Here is a 9,291-nt window from a genome sequence, read left to right as displayed (position 1 = left end):
GTTTTTTTTTTTTTTTTTTTTTTAAAGACAGCATCAGATATGATTTGTTAGGATGATGACTTAAAACATTAAATCCAGGGAATTAACATAACTCCACAGAAGATCCATTGCTCAGCACACTGCCCTCAGATACTGCCACAGGCTGGGTGGCTTGAACAGAAGAAATATACTTTTTTCAGTTAGGGGTCTGGGATTCTAAGGTCAGGTACCATCTGGCCTGGTTCCCAGGAGGGCGGTTATAATTTGGGGTTTTGCAAGGGGTAACAATACAATATGGGACACTTAATTATAAGATTATTTCATGATAGTCACCCAAAGAGTTATTACTGAAAGAGTACAAGGAATCTGTCCACCCACTAAAGAATGAAGAATCCATCTGAGGGCCTTGATCCCATGTAATGTCCTGCCTGAGTCCAGCTGAACACCTAGAGCAACGACCCTCATGAGTCCAACTTGAGGCCAAGCCACAATATCTCATGCAGGACTGTTTCATGGATTTGTGCTGGAAAGGCCCAAAGGTCAGTGGTGGAAGCTAGAAAGTCTGTGCCAGTGGGATGAAGGATTGATGGTAGAGGCTGAGGGATTTGCACTGGAGCCAGAAAGTGGCACTCAAAGTAAGAACCAGAGCTCCCCTGAAAAGGACCATAGCCATCATCAGCAACAGTGAGGTCTCAAGGTCCTCTGATGATGAGAAGATCAAGGGTCCTGCCAGGAAAGCCAGCACAACAGACAAGCATCTCCAGGAGACTGAGCAAAGCAACATCTAAATCCAGGAAGTGATGCTCAGTGTGAGGACCAGACCTCCTCCAAAGTGAACTATAGCCATTCTCAGTGACAGCAAGGTCTTCAGCTCCTTTGATGAGAACAGTCAAGTTATTGGGAAAGCCAACAGCTCCCAGCAGCTTCTCTTCTCCAGTTCTGCCTCTTAGACTGCTGGCAGTGATCCTCGGGTGGGTCTCCCACACCCAGTGGTTCAGTTCACCCGGATACTCCAAGTTGACCACCGGTTGTCAGTCTGCCACAAGGATCTATCACAGCTAGCAGGTGACCATCTTCTTTGATGCCCATGTGTGGCCTTTCCTCTTGTATGTGTAGTGATGGAGAAGGTGGCTCGAAGGGAGAGGAAATTGGGTGCATGAGCAAGACATATCCCAGGTGTCCCTTCCTATAAGGACAGGGGTCCTAGAGGATCAGTGACCTCCCAGCCACATCTCCTCCCTAGAGGCCCTGTCTCTATTCATGACTACAGCAAGGGTCAAGGCATATGATTTTGGAGGACACAAACTGTCAGTCTACAATACTTCTAAAGTGAACATAAACTAAACATTCACTGTAGCTTTTGATCATCCCCAACTATCAAATGTTTAAGGTAATTTCTGTCAAATAAAAATATGACAGTATGTCCTTGTTCACCTCATTCACGAGATCTGGCACTGTGTGACTTCTGGCCCTTTCTGAAAGTCAAAATGACCCTAAAAGATGAAATTTTGAGTTGATCCAGGACACTTAGGCAGCCATGAAAGCACAACTAAAGACATCTCCTAAAGAGGACTGTAGAACTGCGTCCAGAACTTCTGTGTAATCTTCCAATTCTAGGCAATTAACCTACAGGACAATTATGTGACAGAGGAATTTGTTTTGTTTTTTAGTTTGTACAATTATGGTACACTACACATAAGTAAAGCCATGGTCTTAGCTAGTTTTAACTGTCCAGTTCTGCTGTGTTAAGGCTATTCACGCTGTTCTGTAGCTGCGGCCACCATCCATCTCCAGACCTTTCCATCTCATGAAATGGAAACTCTGTCCCCATCAAATGACAGTTATCCACTTCTACTTCCCCCAGTTCTCAGAAACCACTGTTCTGCTTCCTGTTTCTATGAGCTTGTCTACTTGGGGGACCTCGTATCTGTGGATACATACAGTGTTTGCCCCTCGTGCCTGGCTTCTTCCACTGACATAATGACTTCAAGGCTCATCTGTGCACTAGCAAGTGTCGGATCTCCTTTTTGAAGGCAGAATAAATTGCGTTGAATGTGTAGACCACACTTTGTGTGTCTGTTTCTCTGCAGTATGTACGCAGATTGCTTTTACCTTTTGGCTATTGTGGAGAAGGCTGCTGTGAACATTGCTGTGTAAATATCTTTTCAGCTCTCTGCTTCAGTTCTTCTGGTTATACCCAGAAGTGGCGTTGCTGGATCACATGAAGGTTCTATGTTTATTTTAACTTTTGAGAGATTGCCTTACCATTTTCTCCGTTGGCTACTCCATTTTTCTTTCCTCCAACAGTGCACATGAGTTCCAGCTTCTCCACATCCTCACCAATGCTGTTAGTTAATTTTTTTGAGTGCCAATTCCAGGGGATTCAAGGTGGCATGCTATTGTGACTTCCATTGGTATTTTCCTAATGAGGACTGAAGTCCAGCATCTTTTCCCGTGCTTGTCAGAGGAAACTGTTTTCAAGGTGGAGAAAGTTTAGCTGATGGAGAATCTGTATTGATGGAACAGGAAGATGTGAAATGGATGCGAAATAAGCGATTAATCTGTTGACTTTTTGGAACAATTCGTCAAGAGGTGATGGAACAGAAAGCCAGCCTGCTTTTCTTGGCAGAGGACTCTGGCAAGCGAAGCATCACACAAGGATGTGAGTTCTTCCCTGTGCTTGGATCCCCACCCTCTACTGATAGGTTTTAGTGGCAGCAATGATGGTAATGGTGACAATGTGGCAGAGAAGCCAAAAATAAGGGGCAGAAGAAGCCTTTATTAACTCTGAAGACCCGGAGAGGATTGAGGCAGGGAGACGGGTGAATCCTCTGACCTGAGACAGGGAGGAAGAGACTTTGTGGCCTTTTGCTGGGGGCGGGGTTTGCAGGGCAGGCTTAGTGACACGCAAGGAGCTGATTGGAGGCTCCCTTGTGTGGGTGAGACAGGTCAAAGGAAGTTGTGTCCAGGGCTGGAGGGAAGAAAAAGGAAGTGGTCACGGGGGAGATAAGCTGTTGTGTTGCTGTTGTGTTGGGGATTCAGCCATGCTGGATCAAGGCCTTGATAATTTAGCAGTCTGTACTCAGGCCATAACCTATCATCCACTACTCCCTATGAGAAAGATGGTTTTAGGGGCCCTCCCTCCTCACCTTTCCCTCCAGAGATGCCCCTACGGCCCGGGTTTGGCATCCCCATATCTGCTCAGAGACGCCACATATCCCTCAAGCAAATGCTAGCTTTTCAGACACACTGGCTTTTCCTCTTAAATGTGTATTTTTGGGAGAGTTCCATTTGGTTCTGCTTCTGGAATTCTCTGCAGCTCATTCCTAATTGTAGCATCTGTTAATGGCTTTGGCCTCTAGAAATACCCTTCCTGTTTCTTCCCAGTGCTAACCAGTGATCTTCAGTTCTTCTTTCCTTACAGATAAATATTACAGGGCACACAGAGGCAGTGGAACCATGTGCGTAATGATCTGTGTTTTTTTTTTTTTCTGCTTTAGTCCTGATTGGCAACTCAATAGCACACAAGCATCCAGCCTAGCCCTAATCCCTGACCCACAGAAGCCTGGAGACAATCAGCATTTCTTGCTTTCAGTGGCTAAGTTTTAGGGTCATTTGATAGGCAGTGGCAGGGAGGACACAGCCCTTACAACTGGGAAAGAGGACGTGGGCCTGGTATGAGCTGTGGCCAGGTCCTTAGGTGCTGCCTGATTGCCCCTGCAGCTTTCCAATCCTGGAGGACTTCCCTGATGTCAGGGTGGGGAGCCAGGCGCTCTGTTCTTTCATCCCAGCTGAGCTCAGGGCTGATTTTATTAATAATCCATGCCTGGTCTGCACAGGGGTTCATCTCTCAAGCCTAATTGTCCTGTTGGGCACGCCTCCCATAGATCCATCTCTCCCTCCCTGTGCTTTATTTAGCAGTTTTATTGCAGGCAATTAGTAAAGGCATCAGCCGGAGTCCCTCTTTATGGGAAGATTCATCTCTGTTTACTCAGTGGTTGAACTTAGAGGGAGGGGCTTGGGGCAGGGTCTGGCCTCCCTGTGCCCTGAACCTGGGCTACCCATGCCAACCATAGGGCCTGCCCATCTGGCTGGGCCTGGTGCCCCTCAGCCTCAACTTGGCCTCAGTGTCCTCAGGGGGCTACACAGCTCCCCATAACCCATCGTGGGACTTAGAATGTTGACACCCCACAGGCTGGGCCTCCCTCCCCACTGCTCCCCTCCCTGTCACCTAGCCCACCCTGTCTCCTGGCAATGAATTTTCAGGAGGCCTTTGGGACTGGGAGGTCACCCTTTCAATAGACTGGGGATGAGTCCTTTGCTTTGGTCACCACACAGTCTAGGACTCCCCATCACTCCACCAACTGCTGCTATAGCCCAGTCCAGAACCAGGGATGGAACTTCTGACTTCCGGTGATGCTTTCTGTTGCTATGACCACAGGTGACAGCTAAGGCTCCAGGCTGGAGACAAAGCCTGCAGGTCTGAGGTGTAGAGCTGTGGTCCTCACTTGATTTCATCTGGCTCAGAGCACTGCCTTAGCACCCCGTCCCTGGGCCCCATGTGAGGAAAGTGGGTCCGTGGATCCACAGGAGGATAGATGACACAGCCATTCCCACTTGCAAAAGAAGAGGCCCTTTGGCAGGCTGGTCCAGCCCTCTATAGGGGCACTGACCTGGCCATGCCACCTGGTCCCACAGTGCTCCCTTCTGGGCCTTCCAATGTCCTAGAGACCCCTCCTGCTCCCACTCCTTTCCTGCTCTTCTTCCTTGAGCTGCAGCATAGACACCCTGTCTCCCCCCTGTGCCCAGTAGCATAGCGGGGCCTGGTGGAGACCTACTGGGGTGTCCCCTTTTCCTGATTGCCCTGTGCTTAGTGTAAACCACCTCGGCATCAGTGACTCGGGACACCAAGGCCCAGTGCCAATCAGGGGAGGGGAGGTGCGTGCATTGGGAATGACTTGCTGGTGGCTCCACAGGTTTCTTCTGTGGCTGCCTTGGAACAGTGGCTGCTGTGGGAGGCCCGCATGGCCACAGGCTGTGGGGATGGCTTCAAGGCCTCTCCAGTCCAGCTTGGTGCTGTGATCTCCTTGTCATTTCATGGGCTTCCAGGGTTTTGAGTCTCACCGTGAGAATGCTGGAGGTCTGCATCTGGGGATAAGCTACACCCTCCCCCGCTGCTTCTCTCTCTGCCTCTGTCCCTCCTTCTCTCTCTCCCTGCACTCTGTGCTTAATCAGAGTGACTCTAAGCATAGAATGGCTTTATAAGAGTGAGCAGAAGCTTGCAGACTACAGCCTGTGCCCTGATGGATTGTGGGCATATCAGGGAGACGAGGGTGGCCAGAGTTTTCAACAGTAAAGTGAGAGAGGCCACATGAGTTGTCTCTAAACAATTGCCCTTGGCTTCAGGGTTAAGAACAAGGGAGGCATCCTCCCAAGGTTGGACGGGCAGCTGCTGGGCAGGTATTCTCATAGAGGCATCCCTTGTGCCAAATTGCAGTGTGGCAAGCTCCATTGCAATAGATCTGTGGTTAGGTAAGTCATACCTGAGGACCACCCCTTCATGATGCCTGGCTTTATCTTCCAGAAGTTGGCATGAGTGACTCCATCTTGATCTGGCAACCTCCCCTCCCCTCCTCCATGCTTTCCCTCCCTCCTGCTTCCCTCACATTTACTGACCATTTCCTGTATTCCAGTCGTGTGGTTCATGGTAGAGAACGTAGCAGCTCCCTACCGTCTGTGGCTTTCTTTCTTTCTTTTTTTTATTCATTTTAATGAAACAAAAGATAAAATAGCAACGAAACAGTTTCAAAACAGATTAGTAGGACTGCTACAATCATTAATACATTGCATATTGTTGTCTTCATAGTAGTTATTCAGAGGACAAGATGCAGACATGATATTGTGTAAAGATCCACCTAGTTTTTTGTCTCTTTCCCTCCATCAAGAAAGCAAACAAAAAAAGTTTGCACTAATGTTGTTTGCTTTCTTGATGGAGGGAAAGAGATGACAAACGTGGTGGATCTTAAGTCACGTGGTGTCAGCATGTGACAAAGCCCGAGGGGAAAACAAGGACCAGGAGAGGAGCGCAGCAGTTCTGGGGTGCTGGTGCTGGGTGGTAGGGGGCAAAAGTAGGGGGAGGTTTCAGGGATGAGGGCACTGTGGGCACCTGTCAGGTCTGTTTGATGCCCCAAAGGATATGTGAGAACTTGGATCTCTCTGGTTTCTTACACTCCGTGTTGTGTCCCAGGCAGCAGGAGCCTGCATCTCAGAGAGCTCTTTGTGCAGAACACACAAGGATAATCTTCATGCAGGGCTGGAGCCCGAGCCCTGGACGTGCTCCAGAGCTGCCCTCATGCAGGCCACAGCACGGTGGTGTCACCAATGCATGGAGCAGGGCTCATAGCCCTGCGTGCCTCTGAGGTCCTGGAGTTCTTTTTTTTTTTTTCTTTTTCTTTTTCACCATTTTTTTTTTTTTTTTTTTGGCGGAATTGGGGATTGAACTCAGACCCCTTGTGCTTGCCAGGGAAGCGCTTATTCTACTGAGCCATCTCCCTGGCCCCCTAGTTATTACTTTTAAGCTTTACAGGGTCTACAAGGTCTCACTACATGGATGGGACTCCCAGTGATTCTCCTGTTTTTAGCCTCCAGGGTGCGCACTACCACGACCAGTCTCCAGGGGGCGGGGCCGGCACGGCAGGCCGGATATCAAACCCCGGGCCCCTTCGTCTGCCTAAGCAGGCGCTTTAATCCGCTGAGCTATTTGGCCGGCCCATCATGCTTTTTTCCCCCTCCCCCTTAATTTATGTATTTGGTACAGGGTCTCACCATGCAGCTTGGACTCATAGTGATCCTCCTGTTTTTAGTCTCCCCAGTGCTGGTAGTACATGCATGTGACACCACACCCTGACTCAGTTGCAGGCTCAGCCCTCCGAGGGATGAGGCCAGCGTGGTATGTGATACCAGGGATCCAACCTGATCCCTGCGCTTGCCTAAGCAAACACTTAGTCTGCTAAACTGTCTTGCCGACCCTTAAAGCTGTTTAAGAGCAGATGCAAGGGCCGGCCAGATAGTTTAGCAGATTAAAGCGCCTGTTTAGGCAGATACAGGGACTGGGACATGCCGTACCAGCCTCCCCCACGCCCAACGCTGAGACAGCAGTTAAGACTGGGACTGACTGAGCATGCCTATAATCCCACCACTTGGAAGGCTGAAAACAGGAGGATCGCTAGGAGTCTGATCTGTGTAGTGAGACCCTGTAGATCCTGTACTAAATATATAAAAAAGAAAAGGAGCAGATGCGGTAAGCTTTTATTGGAAGATTTACTGAGCTCTGTTACTAAGGTGACGCCTCTCTGGGGGTTCCACCCACTTAGTGTTTCCTGGGGCATTTCCACTCTGTGAGTGGGACATTGACTAGTCTCAGCTTTAAGTGAACTCTGGGAATTCCTCTAGACGTGCACGTCTGGCAGTTCTTTTCCATACGCTGGCAGGTTCTTGTCACATATGTAAACATCACTACTCAAAGATGTGAGGGGACTTCTGCAGATTCCCAGACTTCTTTCTGTGAAGTCCCTTTCTCCTCAGTATTCTGCCTGAAACTGCTGCAATTCTTGAAATTCTGATTTTTGGGACCACAACAGACACTCTTTGGTTTTCATTTCCCAGCACAGCAGTCTGGAAATTGCTTCCAGACAAGTTGGGACATTATAGGGTCACCTTGTTTGCTTTCCTTGTCTTCAGGACTGCAGACCTATTCTGCCTATTGTCCAAGGTCTGGAACCGTTCTCCAGGCAGAACTCATGCCACTAAGAGGGACAGTGCAAGAGGCACTCTGTAGGTGTACTTCAGTTGGCTATGGTGTTTGACTTAAGTGACTGGTAAATTCATTTAAGAGCTTATTTGTGGAACATAAGACATTCTTTTCTACATAGATTTCTTTTGATACAAATTGCTATTGAAAGTCCAGAAGGTTCTTGGTTTAAATAAGAATGAACCTAGGGCTGTCACTCTGATTGGACACATCTCACCTGCCTAAGTGTCAGGAAGAAAGGAGTCATGCAGAGGTTGTGGTGGACCTAGCAAATCTGCCCCAAAGCCATCAACATGGGCTCAGATTTACTTAGGAAACTCCTCCCCTTCCATCTTCTGCCAATAGCCCAAAGGACTCAGACAAGGTTCTGATATAATGTGGATATTTGGGAGGATTGGCTTCTTCCTTCTTCCGGCTTCTGGTGGCCTGTCCCTGTGCTCCCTGGTAAGAGTGAAGCCTTTCCTAGGACTCAGCAAGCACTGGGCTGACACAGTGGTCCTCTTAACAAATGTGCCTCACTGGCATTGACTGGTTTCAAGGTTTTAAAGCCTTAAGAACATATCAAAGGAAGCTGTGGGATCTTACTTTTGGGGACATGGTAGATTGGACTTTCTGGAACCTTCAGAGTCTCTTGTTTCCAAAATCTGTAGATAAATAGACTGGGATATGTCGGTGTACAGTTACCCAAGATGTTGCAGTAGTTTCTAAAGCTCCTCTGTGCTTGGCACCGAAGTCCTAGTCCTGCTACAGATTTATCTTGGAGGTGTGGATGTTGTTTATTTTTTAGAACCATTTGTCTCTGTGGTAATATTTATGTCTCCATCTGTGGAAATAAAATTAGATGCATTGGGTTGGATTGAGGGGAAATAGGAGGAGAGGAAAAAATAACTGCCTTAAGTTACCCTTCCTGGTCTGGAAGGATAGCACTGTTGGTTGTTTTTAGTGATTTAAAAGTTTAAACCCAGGTGCTGACCTGGCCTTCCCACTTGGCACCAGGCACCGCTGATTGCCTTGGAAGATGGTGGTAGGCTTGGCTCCCTGCAGAAGGTCATGCGGGATTCAGGCTCATCCACCACTTTCACTTAATGCAATTTGCCCAATGTTCTCATCATTTCTCCATCTCAGAGACAAATGATAATTCAGTTCTAATCAGGGTTTTGGACATCACTGTGAGCGGCAGGCAAAACTTTGGCCTCCTTCATTGGCAGGTGTGAAATTTCTCATCAAAGATCATTAGTGAACTGGGAAGTCTTCCGGAAAGGTTGCACTGTGAGAACTCGATTCTTGGGCCTCAGGTCTGTGGGTTGCAGGGAGCAGAGTGTGGTGTCCCAGAATGAATTGGGGAAGTGAGCAAGGGAGGCTAGCAGTTATATCCCAGCCATTCCTTCCCTCCTCTCTCCTTCACTCCTTTCTTCCTCCCTTTCTTTCTTTCTTTCTTTCTTTCTTTCTTTCTTTCTTTCTTTCTTTCTTTCTTTCTTTCTTTCTTTCTTTCTTTCTTTCTT

The sequence above is a fragment of the Octodon degus genome, unplaced genomic scaffold (genome assembly GCF_000260255.1).
Source record: "Octodon degus isolate 3935 unplaced genomic scaffold, OctDeg1.0 scaffold00285, whole genome shotgun sequence".
In the NCBI taxonomy this organism is placed as follows: Eukaryota; Metazoa; Chordata; class Mammalia; order Rodentia; family Octodontidae; genus Octodon; species Octodon degus.
The sequence above is the reverse complement of the archived record's forward strand: the minus strand, read 5'-3'. Positions refer to the sequence as shown.